The sequence below is a fragment of the Artemia sp. Qi Xiang Cuo genome, chromosome 20 (assembly GCF_049724085.1).
Source record: "Artemia sp. Qi Xiang Cuo chromosome 20, ASM4972408v1, whole genome shotgun sequence".
NCBI lineage: Eukaryota > Metazoa > Arthropoda > Branchiopoda > Anostraca > Artemiidae > Artemia > Artemia sp. Qi Xiang Cuo.
In genome coordinates, this window is record NC_142813.1 from 24055338 (window position 1) to 24076257 (window position 20920).

The following is a 20920-nucleotide window of genomic DNA, read 5'->3' on the forward strand; positions in this document are numbered from 1 at the left end:
TAAGTATTCATATGAACCACATTCAGATGCTGAAAATGCAGTTTTATGGACATCCTTTTCGGCTATTTTTAACTTGGTGGTAGCCTTGGGTAGGGTCCAAAGAAGTAAAAATTTTGTTTTTGCTTGAAATTGAGTCAAGAATTTCATATATTCTTGGTAGAGGAAATTTATCGCTAACTAATTGTTTGTTGAGGGCTCTGTAATCTACTACGAGTCTAAGATCTCCATTCTTTTTGGGTACTAAGATCACTGGTGCACTATACGGACTTTTACTTGGGCGTATAATTTCATTTTTTTCTAATTCATGGATTTTATTTTTTAACCATTCTTTGTGCTTATATGGCACACGATATGGCTGTTTCGCTACAGGATTACCGGTCGTTAAAATTGAGTGTTCATAAAACGGTATAAGCCCGATGTCTTCTTCAGATGCAGAAAACACATCTTTAAAATTCCATAATAATTCGCATACTTTTTCTTAAGTTCCAACTCCGTAATATGATCCATATTAAATTTGTTTAAAAATTGCGATTTAGTTAAAGGATATTTGTTATTTGAAGTTTTAATACCGTTAACTAGGTTTCTTTTAGAATTTTTCCATGTATTTAAATCATTCTCCGTTAAACCTGGATTTGAACTAAACACGTCCCCTTTTTAATTGTAATTATATCATTTTCGTGATTATTAGTTACCCAAATAAAACCTTCTCCTTTGTCATAAGATATAATCTGTTCCTCGCTTAGCAGATTTTCGGGTATTTCAGATGGGGTCACAAACCATATTTCTGATTTGCTAACCACTGGCTCAATCATCTATGATATTTGAATTTTTTGCATCGTTTTGGGAGGGACTTTTGTTTTCCTTATCACGAATCCGTAATATTTCTCTTTATTTTCATTGTTTATTAGATTCATACTGGCGCTATGCTGCGCCATTGCGGCATCTTGCGGCGCCACGTTGGGTTTTACTATGTTCTTCCATAATTCCGCTATTTTCTTAATTTCGTTTGACCTGTACTGTCGTATATCACCTATTTTTATTTTCGCAGATTCAATACTTTTATTTTTTAAATTTACTTCATTTCTGCAATGTCTCTCAGGGTAATTGAACAAATTTCCAATTATGCCACGTCTTTGCGAGACATGAGGTTCAAAATGCTGCGATATTATACCACCATAAATTTTGTTTACTGTTACGTTGTCTTCGTAACCTCTGTTACGATTTCTTAGGGTAGAAATTTCTTCCCCTACCTTAGCTGGGTAGACAAGCCTCTCATTTGCTACGTCTAATAGTATTCTATTGGACCTTAAAAAATTTGCGCCTATGATTGCTTCATATGGAAAGTTATCGCATATTATAAAATTTGTCATAAAGGTCCTATTGTCTCTTTTTACGTTTAGGCAAATTGAACCTTTTGCATTCAATTTATGGCCTGTCACACTCGTTAAATTGGGATTATTAGGGTTCCTCTGTCGCCTAATATGCAGAGGCAACATATTAAATACGCAAGAGTTTATGATACTAATTATTGCACCGGAGTCAATCAAAGCTTTAAAATAAACATTTTCTACACAAAAATCATTAAATATAGGTAACTTGTTATTAATATCACTACAAGACGTTACTAATATTGTCTTGGACCTATTAAATATTCCGGGCACCCTCTGGGTCCAATTTATATTTTTGAGGGGCCTGAAACGTTTCCCTGAGAATTTATTTCATGTGTCGGTGCCTGTAATAGATATTCAGACGTATGAGTTTCCGCATGCACATCAAATTGATTTACGTCTGTCTGTCTTCGCCATGTATTATTATGGTAACATGGATATCTCGTGTCGGTGCCGCTTGCTGGTGTTGACTGCCAGTGCCGTTGGCTTGCAAAATTTTCATTTCCCATCGGCAAAGTTTCGTGATTTCTATATTGCATTCTCACATTATATTGGCTTTGGCGAGTATTTGGGTTTTCAAATCGGTAATTAATTTGTCTGTTGGGGGGAGGGTTAAACAAATTCGGTTGGTACGTGTTGTAAGGTACTGATTGGCACAATCCCCCCTAGCTATAGCCCATTGCACGACTGGTGCTAAAATTTGTTCTTCCGAACAAATTGTTGCCGTAATTTTGTGTATTACCGACAGCAATTTTTGGTATGCGATTGGGGACATAACGGCACTCTCTCGCGATATGGCCAACACGATTACAATTATAGCACCTTATTATTGTAGGGTTATTTTCGTAGTTGGATTGTTTGATAGGCTGAAAACGTACTGTTTTCTGCCTAGCGAGTTCTTGCGTTTTATTTCTTTGTGGTATTGGGGAGTTATCCCATGAAAAGAAATTGGGGGCTGCCTGATCGCCCTTGAAGTTTATGTTCGCATTTGAATCGCCTAGGCTATTTATTTTTGCTTTACTGTTATTTGCGACCACTGTATCGACTTCGATCAATCGCTCTACCTCCTGAACTGCAAGATCCAACGTCTGAATATTTTTGGATATTACCACTCTATATAGTTTTGTGGGTAGCCCTTGCAGATAGGTATTTAGTATGACTTTTTCATACAGTTGTCTCAAACCTTTTCCGTATTTTGCCTCTACAGAAATGTGTATATTATCAAGGTATTCTCTTATATTCTGTGAAAAGTCAAAGCTCACTGTTCCGTGTTTTAATTTGTTTATGGAACTGGTTTCTATAAACCTATTTTTGAATGCTTTTAACAAGTTATCAACCGTATTTATTGGCAAGTTGGCGTTATTGCCTATGATATGTTGTATCTGTTTTAGGAAGGTTAAGGCCTGGCCTTTTAATCGTAGTAGGAGTATGTCGACTAGCACTCTTAGGTCTGTTTTTGTTAGTTGTACAAACTGGGTCAATTGGATATTAAATTCGTCAATATCTGATTGACCAATGTACTCCGGGATGGATTTCGCTATTTCTATTTTTTTCGTGACTAACTTTTGCACTATTAATAAGTCATTAAGGTTGTTCGATATATTTTTTTTGCGTTTTAATCAACGTAAAATAAATTTTTTTTTTTCACTTAACCTATTTTGGGGGAGGCTATTATCTCCTATGAGATATTTTAAAGGGTTTCCTATGGTAGCTTTGCGGCTATAGGCCTAATCACTTTACTTATATGTCTGTATCTTTCTAATAATTGAATTCAAATTGTAAGGTTTATAGCGTAATTAGTCCGCAAGTATTCCTCCAATTTCCGACCGTGCCATTTGTAGCAATGAAAAAAATAGTATTTGTAGCGATAAAAAAAATAGGCTGGCTATACTAAGTATGGTACTAAATGCTGACCGCGTCAAAGGCAATATTATGCCCAAAGGTCGTGAACTTACACCTTGTAATTTCTCCGATAGCGCCGTTATAGCGCTAAAGATTGTGCCAACAAGTCTCGCGCCACAACAATGGGGAGTGAAGTAACTTTATGACCGCGCCACCCTCAATTATTGAGAGAAAATAAAATGTACAGCCTTGTAAACGTGACCTCTTTTTCTTGAGCTTATCTGGAGATCCGTTTCCCTGGGAGTGTTACCTTGGAGACATGCGAACTAATTACCTATTATTAGACTAGATCCAGACATATAAAATGAAATAAACACAGATAAAAAAAAGCAATAGATTTATTGAAACTTACATATTTAGGTGAACAGCAGTGGGTCACTCCAAATGACAATAATGGTGACTGAGATACAAATTGCAAGGATCGTACGCCAAAATTGTGTTTAAGCAGTCCTGATTCTACGTTACGAATACTTTCAAAAAGTATTTTTACCCCACTATCAAAGGTAGCTCTTCAGTCCTGCGCTGTAAGAACTGGCTCATAATTGGCCCGGGTGGTCCAAGGATGCGAACCTTTCGTCCAATAAATTCTTTTAAATATTTCTGATGATTCAAGCGTTCACACGGTTCTTACCATTTAAACTTCCTTAGAAATATTGTGCGCAGCATTTTTTTTGTTACTAATTATCTTAGTGAAATTCGAACGACTAGTGTCGTTGTTTGACTGAAGCTAGAATGCAATTTCTCTTTTTGCTGATTAAGAATTTAAACTCTTGGAAGCGGTATTTGAACTCAATTAGGGAACGTTTAATTTCTGTCCGAATCATCTTTAGAAGGAAAGAATCTTGTATTTCAAACGCTCATTTTTGTTCCCAAAGTCACCCGATCAAAATTTTGAGATAGCCATTTTGTTCAGCATGGTCGAAAATATGATAACTATGTCTTTTAGGATGACTGAATCCCCCGAACTATTGGTTATTGGGAAGTATACAGAATTTTTCAGGAGGGTTTTTTTCTGGTAGTGGGGGGTGGGTCGGGGGTTATGTTGGAGGATCTGTCCATGAAGGAAGTTTTCATGGGGGAAGGGAAATTACCATGAAGGGGGCGCCGGATTTGCCAGCATTATTTATTGGTTATTGGGAAGTATACAGACATTTTCAGGAAGGATTTTTTTCTGGAGGGGGGGGCTGGAGGAGGAAGTTACTCCGGAGAATCTTTCCGTGGAGGATGTTTATTTGGGGTAAGGGACATTTCTATGAAGGAGGTGCCAGATTTCCAAGCATTATTTAAAAAACGATCAGAAATTTAAATTAAAAAAACAAGTTTTTTCAACTGAAAGTAAGAAGCAACATTAGAACTTAAAACGAACAGAAATTTTAACCTATATGCGGGGGTTCTCCACCAAAAACAATAAAAAAAGCGATACGGCTCAATAGTAATCGAAACTTTTAAAAACGGAATTTTGATGTCAATAAATGTATCAAAAGAATGGGTTTATAATGCTGATTCTAAATATATAAATTTTATTAAGTTTAGTATTACTCAGAGGCTACGAGCCTGAGAAAATTTTTCCGATTTTTTAAAGATGGGGAAAAAATCCCCTACAAGTGAAAAAATTTTCAATGAAAATCACACCGTCAGATTCAGCGTATCAGAAAACCCTATTAAATAGGTTTCAAGCTCATATCTGCAAAAATCTGCAACTTTGTATTTTTTGCCAGAAGAAAACTATACGAATATAGAAGTTAGTTACATAAGTTAATTTGTAAATTATGTCATAACCAAATTTAGAGACATCCATTTAGCAAAAGAAAAGTAAAATTTTTATGCAAATTTCGTTTACTTATTCAATGACGGTGAGCCAAAATAAAAGCTGCATTAACTAAAAAACGATCAGAAATTAAATACAAAAAAAACAAGTTTTTTAAACTGAAAGTAAGAAGCGAGATTAAAACTTAAAATGAACAAAAATTATTCCGTATACGAAAGGGGCTGTCCCCTCCTCAACGCCTCGCTTTTTACGCTAAAGTTTGACTCTGTCTCACAACTTTATTTTTTAAAACAATAAAAAATTTTTGCTTAAAGAGCGAAGCGTTGTGGAGGGGACAGTCCCTTTCATATACGGAATAATTCCTGTTCGTTTGAAGTTTTAATGTCGCTCCTTACTTTCAGTTTAAAAAACTTTTTTTTTATTATTTAATTTATTGGAAACCAGGTCTACTGAATATCCAGTATTATTTTGTATTTATTATTTTTCAGTAAAAGGCTAGTTAATTTTAAAGATAACTATACTGCATTGGTTGAGGGGCTATAATTTTTCTTTTATTAAAGAAGAATTAAATGACAGAACAAAAAGGAAAGATCTAAGAAGAAAACTAGAAAGTAAAAGAGGCTAACTAACTTCTGAATTAGCTTTTTTACAATAGTAAAAAATAATAAGCTTTTTTTAGCACCATAGGGAGTTCCCAAAGAGACCAAGCTGGTCAACTGATAACTCCTTTGAGGTGATTTTCGATGTTTTCCTAGCAGGTATGCTGGAACATTTTGAGGGACTGTCCTTTCCTGAACTTTAAGAAGAAAATTTACTCCGATTAATAGAAAAAATAAAAAATAGGCGCTCCGATGATATATGTTTCATTAAAACTGAACATCTCTATCTCCGGGACAAACCGCGAGAAGTTATATGGTTTTTCTAAGATTTCCGGGAAAGTAGGTGTCGGCTTTTAGTTTTGTGTCGATTATTCAAATCTCTTATCCAAGCTCTACAAGCCAGGGCAAGACTGCCCAATCAATTCTAAATAGTTTGGCCAGAAAAACCAAAAAAGTCTATAATGGGCAAGATAGGGTGAACATTTAAGGTACCGCATCCCATTAACACCTTATAAACTACCCAGCGCGTTTCAGAATATTAACTTTGGTCAACCACATGGCTAAAAAAAACAAACGACTTAATAAAACACAAATACTGTAGGTTAATTACTTGCCGAGCCGGTTCACTTGGCTTTTGCTTCTTAATCCATCTGTACAGAGAAACTTGCTTTTCTGCTTCTTTTTCCTTCTTCAATGCTGCCAATTTACGCTTTTGAGCTTCTGACAAACTCATGAATTCTCAATGGCTCTTCAGTTGCTGATATTAGATAGTAAACTGGCGAACTGGGCGAATAATACATGGGTTATATATAGATGGTCTTACGGTTTTAAACAAATTCATTCATTGAAACTAATCTTTAGAATTTCCCGAATTTCCTGATTGCCACTCCCGACAAAGATTCCGCTCCCAACAAAGATTCCGCTCCCGACAAAGATGCCGCTTCTAAAAACAATTGCACCCTTCCATTCTATATGACATTATATGATTACAATTCAACGGAATCAAAACCAAAATACTTGGCCGGTAAGAAAACTTAAGCCTCCAAAAATAAGTAGAAAGTAAGTAGATAAGTAGATTTATATTTGGAAGTAGAATAGTCCGAAAATAAGTATTCTACTACCAAAATAAGTAGAAGTGGAAACACTGCTCATGACAGCACATAAGAAAGATGTTGAATCAATAAAATCAGAAACTGATCTGTCACTTCAACCCTTGCACGACCCAGTTGCACTATTAATCTCACTATTATCTAAGTTTATCTACAAATAAAGGTACCAGTTTCAAAATTTTGACTAATTGCTAATTATTATTTTGTTCCTGTATATTTTGTAAAAGAAAAAAAGGCCTTTTTGGGAGGAAGCTTGGGCCCCCCAGAAAAATTAGGGTGGGCAAAGGCCCACCCCTGCCCCCTCCCCCCAAATGGCGCCCCTGCTACTTCTGCTCTTAAAATTTAACCAAATCAAAATACCGTAAATGCATTCAAGCTATCAAAGAAAGTAAACAGATTTTTTTTTTTTGCGTATGGTATCAAGTTTTCTATTTCAGGTCAACTGGAGGAGGTATGAAACTAAATTAAACACTACTATTTGTGTCTAGATTTTTAAGAAGGTGTAGGTTGCTAAGAATTGCTGAAAAATTATCTCCAGCTTACAAATAGCAGGCCAAATTATAAAGTCTTAAAAAAACAAAAAGATTTGAAGTACTATTTTCTTTTTCCCTGAAAAGGCTATGTCAATATAAAACGAACAGAAATTAATTTAAAAAAATTTTTCCACAAAACAAATTTTTCAAAGTAAAGTAAATAACTCCATTAAACCAATAATGAGCAAAAATAAAACCAAATAATCTACCGAGCGTGAAACTACTACAAATCAACATCGATAAATAAATGAAACCCAAAACAAACAGAAATTACAATAAATAACCGAGTCAAAGTCAAAACGAGCAGAAATTAACATAAGTTGGGCTCAAAACCCCTATGCCCTCCCTAGGCCAGAACATAATCTGCACTTTATTGAAAAAATTCAAATGAATGTGCATTGTCAGTTTAGTATACATATACTGATATTTAGTAATCAAAATCTAAATATTATTAGATTTATTAAAGTTATAAAAGTAAAAACATTTATATTCTTTCAGTAAAGTGCAAATTTTGTTCTGGCCTTGGGAAGGCATAGGGGTTTTGAGCACAACTTATGTTAGTTTCTGCTCGTTTTGAGTTTGACTCGGTTATTTATTGTAATTTCTGTTCGTTTTGGGTTTCATTTATTTATCGATGCTGCTTTGTAGTAGTTTCAGGCTTGGTAGATTATTTGATTTTATTTTTGCTCATTTTTGGTTTAATAGAGTTCTTTACTTTTCTTTGAAAAACTTATTTTGTGGAAAATTTTATTTAATCAATATAATAAAAAAATAAAATAAATTTGTTTCAAACTTTAGAGTATGAAGTAAACTTTTTTTTCCCCAGTGAAGAATAATCAAGTCGTAAACCTTGATGCCCTTTGGGAAAGGGCATAGCCGTTGGACAATATTAGGATTTTTGGAATAAAATATCGTTAATGAGTTGTTGTTTTTTCTTTTACTTTTTTTTTGGGGGGGGGGAGGGTTGGGTTGCACCATTAGGGGAGGGCTAGGGGTAAGTTCCTATGAATTTTTGGAATAAAATAAAATAAGTAAGTGTTTTTTTTTGGGGGGGGGGGAAGGGGCTTCGGTCTATTTTAAAAAAAATAAAAAAATCATATTTTTGTATAGTGTTTTGCGATTTTTTTTCCTTAACCCAAAGAATTTTTCCTAGACCTTATGCCAGATGATGCTCCACACTTTGGGAAGCGCGGAGACACGTTATAAATAAATTGATCTTACGAACCAGGATCAATGCAGAAGTTTCAACTATTCTATTCTGGCAATTTTCATATTAACTGAGAATACAATTTGCTCTGGAAATTTTTAATAAGAACTAGATGATTGAACAAAATTCCTTGTGCTGCTTAAAAACTAACTAACAAGACAAAATAAAAATAAAAAGCACCCAGGGCAAATAAAGGAAATACATCTGTCAAAATAGGATTCAATATATGGTATAATGTCTCTCAATTATCACCCGTCGACTTCCTCTGTGAAATACCAATTGCAGGCAATCTGCGTACAACAGTTGTTTGTGGTATTTCATGACATTTTAGAGTGCCTGATTACAACCAATTGATATGGTGATCGATTTAGGGAGATCGATATAGCGTTGCAAAGAAGCTATGCTATCAATCATTATTTGAAAAACTATATGTTGCTATCGCGGAAAATACCTATTTCATGAACAAGAAAATTAATCCATTGCTTCAGGTCGTTTAGTACATTTTGTCACTCTATACCACCAGAGAGTTAATGGGCTTACGGATATATGTGCGTATAATTTGTTATGGAATTTTTGCGTGCCTGTGGTTGAAAAAGAAATCGCTGTAGTATTTTTTGAAAGAGCCACCAAACCTTAACGAGAACTACAACAAAAGAATTTTTTCCTTTTACATATTGCATTGACAGATAACATTTTTGAAAGCTACATTTACGTATTTATTTTCTATAGCAAACATTTAAACGAGTACTTATTGGATCTTTACCCCATCATCAATTGTTTAACACAAAAAAAATTAGCATGAATGCTTATAGGCTATTTGGAATTATGAGGGATAGCTTGTATCCTCCTCCCTTCTTTCGAATAGCACCAGCTTTATAGAATGATGAATACGTTATTAAATACAAAAAAACATTTTTTTCAACTGAAAGTAAGAATTAACATTAAAACTTAGAAGGAATAGATTTTTTTCCGTATATTAGGGGTATGCCCCTTCCTCGTCCCACACTCTTTACGCTAAAGTCATAAAGTTCTTAAAAAAAAGTTCTCATTCAAATTCAACAACCAACTTTACAGCAGCTAAAACAATTTAAAAGTCAAACTGTAGCTTAAAGAGAAAAGGACGAGGAAGGGGCAACCACCCTTATATTTGCAATAATTTCTCTTCCTTTTAAGTTTTAATGTTGATCCTCACTTTCAGTTGAATGAACCCGTCTTTCTTAATTTTGTTTCTGACCGTTTTTCAAAGTTTTAAGAGAAGAACGGTGCGATTTTAGAAACAGTAGCGGATGCGTTAACCAAATTTTAGCTCTTAGGTTAATAATTGAGAGGTGACTGAGTTGTCAAACACTTCTGGTCCTTAGTTTTATAGAGTATGAGCAAACTTTCGATTCTGTTGATAGAAGGTCTTATCCTTGTATGGTATACCGGACAAATACATTTAAGTTATTAGTGTTATTTACGAGAAAAAAAAATTAGGTTAGCAGCTGGTATTGTATAAAATCAGAAGTTAAGCAGGGTTGTGTTCTATCCCCTTTACATGGATTATCTTGATGGACAAGATGAATCAAATGGAGAAGAAAAACTCTACTGAACCTAGATTACGCTGATGATTTAAGCATCCTAGATGAAAGTGTGAGTAAAATGAATAAACTCTTAGAGGTTTTGCGAGTTCAGGGTGCTAGAATAGGTTGGAAGATTTATGTTAAGAAGACGAAGTCACTAAGGCTAGGAATCAGTGAAGATGAAAAGGTGACGTTGGGTATCGAAAAGATTGATCATGTGGGCAGCTTCACTTACCCTGGTAAAATCAAACAGTTCGTGGTAACGAACTGTAAGTAAGGAGCGACCTGGCTCAATGGTAACTGAAACTCTAGAAAACGGTATTTTGATACAAATAGATACATCAAAAGAATCAGATTTTAATGCTGATTTCAAATATATAAGTTTCATCAAGTTTAATAAACCCATCAAAAGTTACGCGCCTGAGAAAATTTGGCTGATTTTCGAAAAAAGGGGGAAAGACCCCCTAAAAATTATAGAACCTTAATGAAAATTACACCATCATATTCCGCGTATCAGAGGACCCTACTGTAGAGGTTTCAAGCTCCTATCTACAAAAATGTGGAATTTTTCATTTTTTGCCAGAAGAAAGATCACGGATGCGTGTTTAGGCTATTTGTTTTTTTTTTCCCAGGGGTGATCGTATAGACCCAGTGGTCCTAGAATATCGTGGGAGGGCTCATTGGAATAAAAATTAAAAGTTATAGTGCCCTGTTTAAGTGACCAAAAAATGGAGGGCAACTAGGCCCCCTCCCACGCTCATTTTTTTCCCAAGGTCACCTGATCAAAATTTTGAGATAGCCATTTTGTTCAGCATGGTCGAAAATGTTATAAGTATGTCTTTTAGGATGACTTAATCCTCCAAAGTTCCCCGTAGGAGGCTGAAAGTTATGAACTTTACCCAATGTTAACATATAGTATTGGTTATTGGGAAATATACAGACGTTTTCAGGGGAGTTTTTTCCTGGTAGTGGGGGGGGGTGGGTGTGTCGGGGGTTATGTGGGAGGATCTTTCCATGAAGAAAGTTTTCACGGGGGAAGGGACATTGCTATGAAGGGGACGCCGGACTTCCCAGCATTATTTATAAAAAGATCAGAAATTAAATACAAAAAAAAACAAGTTTTTCAACTGCAACAGCAGCAACATCAAAACTTTAAACGAACAGAAAATATTACATATATGACTGGGTTCACCCCCTAGTCAATGCATCGCTCTTTAAGCTAAAGATTTTTTAGTACTTTCATAAGAGCTATTTATTCTAATTAACGGCCTTTGTGATTAAGCGGCCATGTCGCAAGGAAAGATTTAAGGGAAATGGGAGCTATTTGGTAGGATGTAAAGAGAGAAGCATTGAATAGAACTGGATGGAGGAGGAGCGTACGTAGCTGTGTTGGCCTCAGGCGGCTTAGTGGTACAGTGAACTGTTATTAGTAGTAGCAGTAGTAATGATCTTGCGTTTCTTGACAAATTTAATATAAGTTGATGTGTACCTGACCAAATAAAAAGGATTTTTTTTTTCATTTTTACAGAAAAGTTTACAGTGAACAAGGAACTTACATTTATAGAAATCATGCGCACAAAACCGCAATCATTGTTTGTACTTTAGCTTATGTTTACAAAAGAGCGACACCCATATACCCATATAGAGGTCTCCCATATGCTGTTTATTATTTATAATTTTTTCTTGCCTAATCATCTAGAACGAGACTTTTTAGGTATTTGGAGGAGGGACTGTCCATTCGCAAATACAAGTTTGAGCAACTGTTTAATTGCCAAAATCAGTAGTAGATCAACCTAACACCTATTCAAAATTTATTTGACCCACAGGTGCCTCTCATCCCCATACGGCATCAGATCGAAATTTCAAAGCAGACGTTAAAATCATAACGGTTGAAATATCCTTAAAATAGGCCTCTAGGGGTGACATGGTCAGTGCAATCCCAAGGGTAAGGACCACAAAGTATACAAATTGTCTATTTAAATTGATAAACCCTCTTACCTACTTCTTAGATACTCTATAAATATGTAGGCTATGCAGAATGTGTATAAATTGTATTTCGCACTGGACTTCATAAGATAGAAAACATTTATTCATAATGAATCAACAATTCAAAACGAACAGAAATTAAATTAACAATCATAGCAAAAAAAAGCATACAACTGGTACTAATATACATAAATAAATAAATCTTAGGACAAATAAAGCTTAGATTCCTAATGTCATGTTTGTTTGGATAGTGATTGTTTAATTAATGTCTGTATCAACTGTGGAGTTTCAATTAGTCCTTAATAGTAACTTCGTCGTTTAGAGTTTCAGCTATTGTATGCTCTAGTTCTTCTATCAGTAAAAAGCTTCGCTTTTTTTAACAAATTAACTACAAAAGACTGTCAAAAAAGGTAAGTTTTTTCAAAAAAGTGAAGGCTATTTTAAACTTGATCAGAAGAAATAGAAACATACAATAACTCGAACTCTAAACGACTGAAAATTACTATTAAGGAATAAATGAAACCCAAAACGAACAGAAATTAATTAAACAATCATATAAAAAACATACAGCAGGAATCTAAGCTTTATTTGTTTTAAGATTTATTTATTTATGTATATTAGTACCTGTTGTATGCTTTTTTTTGCTATGATATATATATATATATATATATATATATATATATAATAATATATATATATATATATATATATATATATATATATATATATATATATATATATATATATTGCTCCACAGTTGATACAGCATATAAACAATCACTTTCCAAACAAACATGAATTGGGGAGCCAACTACTTTCCAAAAAAAATATTTATTTAATATTTCAGAGTAAAGTACTTGATCTAGTTGTATAAAGGCTTCAGCTGTTTTTCAGGAGTTTGTAATTGAGCTGACTCTAAAATTGTTCTAACCGTTTTTCGCTCTTAGGGTGCAAAAAAAGTTAGCTAATTTTTGAATTTACTACTATTTTTTCGGCTTATTTTTCATCAACAGTTGGTTAATAATACCAAATAATGTCAGTTAAAAAAAAAAAAAAAAAAAAAAAAAAAAAAAAAAAAAAACAGGCATCAAAAGTCAAAAAGGAAACACTTAAGGTTAGTCTAGGACCACATTTGGCTCATTAGCCTCTCCCTTCTTTACTATGAGCCAAATACAGTCCACGACTATGTGTAAAGTTTGTATCTAGCTTAGAAAGTCAGCAGATTACCTGCAAAAAATAATTACAGATAATTTCACAGTACGGTATATGCTAAGGTAGACATGCCCTGGTTAATAGAAATCAAATACGGGAGAGGGACTGACCCTGACACAGGGTTGATCTTGACAGTCAAATGAGGTCACTCTTTTGAAATATCCCCAGAGGTGTACCATGGACTTCCGTATTATCATGCCAGTTTTGATCTAGATACATGCATTTGTTCCTATTGTGCTATTTAAAGTAAAAACTTTTTTCAAGGGTCTCTGTTTGGAGTTTAATAGAGTGGCCCAGGCTGCTGAATTTGCAATAATTATGTTAAAGGACAAAGCTAGCTCACATTGGAAGATTTTAGAGCAAACAATTTAGTACCATCTATTTGATTTTTTGTTTCAAAACCCCTTTGACGTCGCAAGAGTAAACATGGGATTGGGCCTTACATGGTTATTGGAGGTCTGCTCGAACATTTTTTTTTCATACTGGGAGGCAGAGAAATAACCGACCGAAGATTAGTCTTCAATTGCAGTATGAGCTCGCACCGATTCCAATGAATTTTGTATTATATTAATGCTTTTTGTCATTGTTTATAGCTGAAGTCCGTTTCTTTTCACGTTCTATACTTTTATGCATATTTGAAAAGAAGAGTCTAAAGGCTAGTGTTTCGGATAGAAAACATACGGATGAATGTTAAGCAATTAGTATTAAGACGCTTAGTAATACAAGAAAAAAAAAAGTTCGCTATTAACTAGATTTTAGCAATAGTTGTAAACATGATTCCTTACACCAGTGGTTCTCAAACTTATATAGACACTGTACCCCTTTTTACCCACAACACATTTTAGGTAGCCCTTCTGAGTTACCGGTACTAAGTAAACTACAGCTAAAATATAAATAAAATTACCAGTCCTAGAGTTAAAGCGTTGTCCTTTTTTGTTGGCTGGCCGCGTACCCCCCTAAAATTGTTGCGTATTCCCAAGGGGTACGCGTACCACAGTTTGAGAACCACTGCCTTACTCTATTTCGCTTGTGTAGATATCTCCCACAAGGGAACAGTCTTTGGCTGTTTCTTAGCTGGAACCTAATAAAGAGTGAAGCAATATTTTTACTAGGAATTCAACATAATACCACGACGCCATGTAGATAATAGTACGTAAAACACACCAGAAAATGCACCCACTTTATTTTGTTGGCAACACAAAAATTGCCACTAAATATATTCGGATAAAATACATTGTGAAACTTTTTTATGCTATTAAGTTTCTTTAGTCCAAAAGTATTCTGTTGTTTACTGTTGCTATTTACTTATTGATCAATATAATAATCTGTTTGACGAAAACTTTTACTTTTAGTCAAATTCGCCGGGTTGAAATACCCACTAAGGACAGCTGCCCAGGCTTGCATCTAATGTATGCCAATCTCCAATTCTGAATTTGTCAACAGATGCTGCTTTTGCTCCACAACTATTACAAACACTAGTCTGCAGCATAAAACAAGTGCAAATTTGATTTTAAACTTTTAGTGGTAAAGGAAAATGCATGACGAGAAAAAGTAAACTAAAACGATAGTTGTTGTATGTTTTGAGTTTGAATGTTTGAGTTGTTGTATGTTTTGATTACTTGTTGTATATTTTTTGCCATGATTGCTTACTTAATTTCTGTTCGTTTTGGGTTTCATTTATTCTTAAATAGTAATTTCTGGTCGTTTTGAGTTTGAATTTTAACAGGTATTTTTATATGCTGAACTTAAGGTTAAAATGGCATTTACATTTCTTTTAGAAAACTTATTTTTTGAAAGGTTTTTTTAAATTAATTTTTGTTCGTTATTGATTGTAAAAAGTTTCAAGTTTTTAAAATTCCTTATTTCAAAATCAAACTTAAAAAAAATCAAATGTTCATCCAAGCATCAAAACTGGTATCAAAGTAATAATATCAAAGTGAAAAAATGGGTTTGTGTAAACCTCGGAGTATTTATTATCTGATGTTTGAACTATTTTTAACAAAATGGCTATCTCAAAATAGGGTTTGTGGAAAAAGAGCGTGGGGGGCCAATTTCCCTTCGATCTCTTATGACTCTTTAAAAGTTAACTAGAACTTTATATTTTCAATCAAATGAGCCCTCTTTGAAGTTTATACAAGCATCCCTTCTATAAGAACCATATATACCCCCAGAGTATAACTTACAACGCCTGTCCCTGGGCCCTGGGAGGTTGTGTCGACTCCAGAGTCTTAATATCTGACTCTTGAACTATTTTTAACAAAATGGTCACCTCAAACTTTTATCGGACGGGTTTATCCATCCGATAAACCCAAAGGCGTGGAGGGCGGAAGGGGCTAGATGCCCTCCGATCTTTTTTTTACTCTGAGAAAATGAAATAGAACTCTTAATTTCCATTCAAATTAGCCCTCTCCGAAGTTTATACGAGCATCCCTTTCAAAGGAACGGTATACGGCCCCAGGACATAGCTCAAAATGCGTGCCCCGGGCCCCGAGGGGTTGTGTCGACACAGTATTTTTTTATTATCTGACCTTCAAACTAATTAAAAAAAATGGCTATCTAAAATTTGTATCGGATGGTTTTGGGGAAAAAAGGGCGTGGGGTGTGGGGGGGGGGGCTAGGGGCCCTCCGATCTCTTTTGACTCTTAAAAATTGAACTAGAACTTTCAATTTCTACTCAAATAAGCCCTCTCTGAAGTTTAAACGAGCACCACTTCCATAACAACCATATATGCCCCCAGGGCATAACTTGCAACGCCTGCCCCGGGGCCTGGGTGGTTGTGTTGACACCGGAGTTTTTTTTAATCTGACCTTTGAACTGTTTTTAACAAAAGTGTTATCTCAAATTCTTTATCGGGTGCATTTGGGACAAAAGGGGTGTTGAGGGGATAGTTGCCCTCTGATCTCTTTTTAGTCTTAAAAATTGAACTAGAACTTTCAATTTCCAATCAAATGAGCCGTTTCTATGAATCAAATGGCTATCTAAAATTTGTATCGGATGGTTTTGGGGAAAAAAGGGCGTGGGGTGGGGAAGGGGGGCTAGGAGCCCACCGATCTCTTTTGACTCTTAAAAATTGAACTAGAACTTTTAATTTCCATTCAAATCAGCCCTCTCTGAAGTTAATACATGCATCCCTTCCATAACAACCAAATATGCCCCCAGGGCATAACTTGCAACACCTGCCCCGGGGCCTGGGTGGTTGTGTTGACACCGGAGTTTTTTTTAATCTGACCTTTGAACTGTTTTTAACAAAAGTGTTATCTCAAATTCTTTATCGGGTGCATTTGGGACAAAAGGGGTGTGGAGGGGATAGTTGCCCTCTGATCTCTTTTTAGTCTTAAAAATTGAACTAGAACTTTCAATTTCCAATCAAATGAGCCCTCTCCGAAGTTTATACGAGCTTGCCTTCCATAAGAACCATATATGCCCCCAAAGCAATACTTACAACGCCTGCCCCGGGATTTTGGGGATTGGGTTGATGCAGAAATTTTTCTTGTCTGACATTTGAACTATTTTTAACGAAATGGCCATACGTAAAGGAGTTTTGTTATGTGATCTTTGAACTATTTTTAACAAAATCGCTAACTCAAATTTATTATCAGATATATTTGGGGAAAAACGGCTTGGGGGGGTGGCTAGTTGCCCTCTAATTACTTTTGACTTTAAATAAGGCACTAGAACTCTCGATTTCCAATCGAATAAGCCCCCTTTGAAGTTTATATTACGACCCCTTCTATATTAAGTGCCTCTGGGAAAAAAATGGAGTGTGAGGGGAGGCTAGCTGCCCTCCGGTAGCTTTTGACTTCTAAAAAGTGAATTACAACTTTCAATTTCCAATCAAATGAGCCCTCTATGAAGTTTATACGAGCATCTCTTCCATTGCAATCACATAAGCCCCCGGGGCTTAACTTACAACGGATACCCCCGGGCCCTGGGGGGTCTGTGTCAACATCGGAGTTTTTGTTATCTGAACTTTGAACTATTTTTAACAAAATGTATACCTTAAATTTTTATCTGATGCATTTAGGGCGTGGAAGGGTGGGGGGGGGGGAAGTTGCCCTCCGATTTCTGTTTACTCTTAAAAAGTAAACGGGAACTTTCAATTTCCAATCAAATGAGCCCGCTTCGAAGTTTATATGAACATCGCTTCCATAAGAACTATATATGTCCCCAGAGCATTACTTACAACGCCTTCCTCTGGGCCCTGTGGGGTTGCGTCGACATAGGAGTTTGCGTCGACACTCGACACAGGTCGTGCGGGGGTGCTAGTTTCCTTCCGATATCTTTTGACTATTAAAAAGCGAAACAAAACTTTCAATTTCCAACCAAATGAGCCCTCTCTGAAGTTTATGCTAGTATCCCTTTCATAAGAACCATATACAACCCCAGGACAACACTTAAAACGCCTACCCCCCGTTCCCTGGGGGGGGGCTGTTGACACCGTAGTTTTTGTTATCTAATATTTTTGAACAATTTAAAAAAAAACTGGCTATCTCAAAATTTGTAGCAGATGGGTTTGGGGAAAAAAGGCATGGGGGAGAGGGCTATTTGCCCTTAAATTTCTTGACTCTTAAAAAGTGAACTAGACTAGAACTTTCAATTTCCAATCAAATAAGCCCTCTCTGAAGTTTATACGAGCATCCCTTCCATAAGAACCATATAATCCCCCAGGGCATAACTTACAATGCCTGCCCTCTGGCCCTGGGGGGGGCTGTGTCGACCCCGGAGTTTTTGTTATATGTTTTTGAACTCTTTTTTAAATGGCTATCTCAAAGTCCTTATCGGATGGGTTTGAGTAAAAAGGGCATGGAGGGGGGGCTAGGTGACCTCCAATCTCTTTTTACTTTAAAAAAGTGAAATAGAACTTTTGATTTCCAATCAAATGAGCCCACTTTGAATTTTATAAGAGCATCCCTTCCCTAAGAGCCATATATGCCCCCAGGGCATAACTTACAACGACTGTCCCTGAGCCCTGGGGGGTTGTGTCAACACCAGAGTTTTTGTGATAGGATCTTTGAACTATTTTTAACAAAGAAGCTATCTCAAATTTTTATCGGATGCATTTGGGAAGAAAGGGGATTGGGGGGGGGGGGCTTGTTACCCTTCGAAATCTTTTTACGCTTAAAAAGTTAACTAGAACTTTCAATTTACAATCAAATGAGCCCTCACTGAAATTTAAACGAAGATTCCTTCCATAAGAACCATATATGTCCCCAGGGCATAACTTATAACCCTTGCCCTGAAGACTGTGGGGGGAGTGCCCTGCTCAACGATATAATTTCTAGAACTTTCAACTACGTTGAACAATATGGCTATCTCAAAATTTTGAGTCGATGTGTTTGGGGAAATGGTGGGCATGGAAGGGGTGTTAGTTGCCTTCCAATCACTTTCGAGTATTAAAAAGGATACTAGCCGTTTAAATTTCCAATCGAATGGGCCCTTTTTGAAGTTTTTACGACAAAGCCTTCTATAAGAACCTTATATGCCCCAGGGCTTAAATTACAATCCTTGCCCTGAGGGCTGTGGGGGGAAGGTTGTCACCCTAAAAGACCTAATTTCCAGAATTTTCAACTACGTTGAACAAAATGGCTATCTCAAAATTTTGATTGGATGTGTTTGAGGAAAAGTTGGGCGTGAGAGGGGGATTAGTTTCCCTCCAATTACTTTCAACAATTAAAAAGGACACTAGCCCTTTGAATTTCGAATTGAATGAGCCCTTTTTGAAGTTTATACAACAAAGCTTTCTATAAAGACCTTATATGCCCCCAGGACGTAACTTACAACCGTTGCCGTGAGGGCTGTAGGGGAAGAGTCCTCCTCAAAACATAATTTCTATCTGGAAATCAACTACGTAGAATAAAATGAATATCTCAAAATTTTGATTTGATGTGTCTGGGGAAATGTTTGGTGCTGAAGGAGTGTTAGTTGCCTTCCAATCACTTTTGACTCTTAAAAAGGGCACTAGAACTCTCGAATTCCAATCGAATGAGTCCCATTGGGCAATGGGGAGGGGACGACCTCTTCCATATGAAGTGCCTCTGGAAAAGAAATAATAATAATAAAACAATGGAGCCGTATGGCCTTTACTATAGGCAACGCTATAGCGTTGCCTCTGATAGCTGAAGTCAGGTTTTTTTGTTTTTATAGTTTTATGCATATTAGAAAAAAATAAGTTGAAATCTAATGCTTTAGAATAGTGTGCAATGCAAAAAAAAATTCTTATAACGTAAAAAGAAAAGAAAATCTTGAAGTAAGTATTAACGGATAGAAATTTTATGATGAAGTTAGAGCTAGAAAAAAGTCAGTGACTTAGACAATATTCTCTGTTTTAAAAAATTGCGTTTTGCTCAACCTCAGCATCTCCCCCCCCCCCAATCAGGTATTACACCATTTGATTCCATTTGTATATCATGTGGCAATATAGCATTTTTGGCAATGTGAATCTGGTCTTGATCACAAAGTGTGCCTTTTCATTTACCTTACATGCAGGAATGCCTATTTCTTCAAAGCTTAGTAATACACAAATAGCTAAACCTATAGTTAAAATTAGCAAATCTATGAATATCATGCTTTCACTGTATCTAGAACAAGACACCCCAATGAAAACTATCACCACAGCCGTAGAGCTTTTAGGGTAATAAAAACTATTATTACTATTATCACGTTTATATAAACGTGGAAAGAGAAAACAATATTTCTGTTCCCTAACGTACTGCATATGCCCCATATTTGAATATTTAGCTAATTACAAAAGGCGCTAGAAATAGCAATTTCTTTTAAAATTAGCCCTTAAACAGCACTCTACGATATTCCAGTGCCCCGCTAGAAGGGCAGGAAAGAGAAGGGAAAAAGAGGACACAGTATTATTATTATTATTTATTTATTACCCGTCAAAGAAATGTACAAACGACGGAGTATAACTAAAAAAAAAAAAAAAAAAAAAAAAAAAAAAAAAAAAAAAAATCGAGTAAATTACACATCGAGTTAAACACATCGAGTAAATTACAAAGACGAGAAACAAAATCTCAATTATACACTGCACTGCCGGTATGTAACACATTTTATTATTTAAGCTCCCAAGTACTGAACAAACGCAGGCAATATGAGCATCGTTGCATCAAGCCGCAATTGGCAAAAAATTAAACCAAATAATCATCGGTGAATTAAAAATATACAGTAGATAATCATATCAACTAGTCTAAATATGACAAGAGACGGTAAAATAATTAAACGACACTTTCGTCCACTGGTCTTGAATTCAGATCACTCAAAAATGGTTCATTTATCCGAGTTGCATAAAAATCAGAAACAAGGAAATTATTCAATCACGGATTTTTTTTACTTCATTACTTAAAAAAAATGCTTAAAAGACTGGATAATTAAAAGAAACTTAAATTGTTAGTAGCATCCACACAATAATGTAAGAGAAAAATTTACACCAAGATTGATAATAACCAGCGTAAAACAAATTGGACTCATAGGAAAAGGGACTATATCATCATCCAGTTTAAAATTGCAGCAACTACAATGCTGGCGCACTTGCAGCTGATTAAATTAAATAAGCAACCTATAATAAAATTATAAACTTCCACTTCCTAGATTTGAGGTAGGAAAGGCTTTCCCCATTTTTAAAAACACAGATGGACTATGAACGAA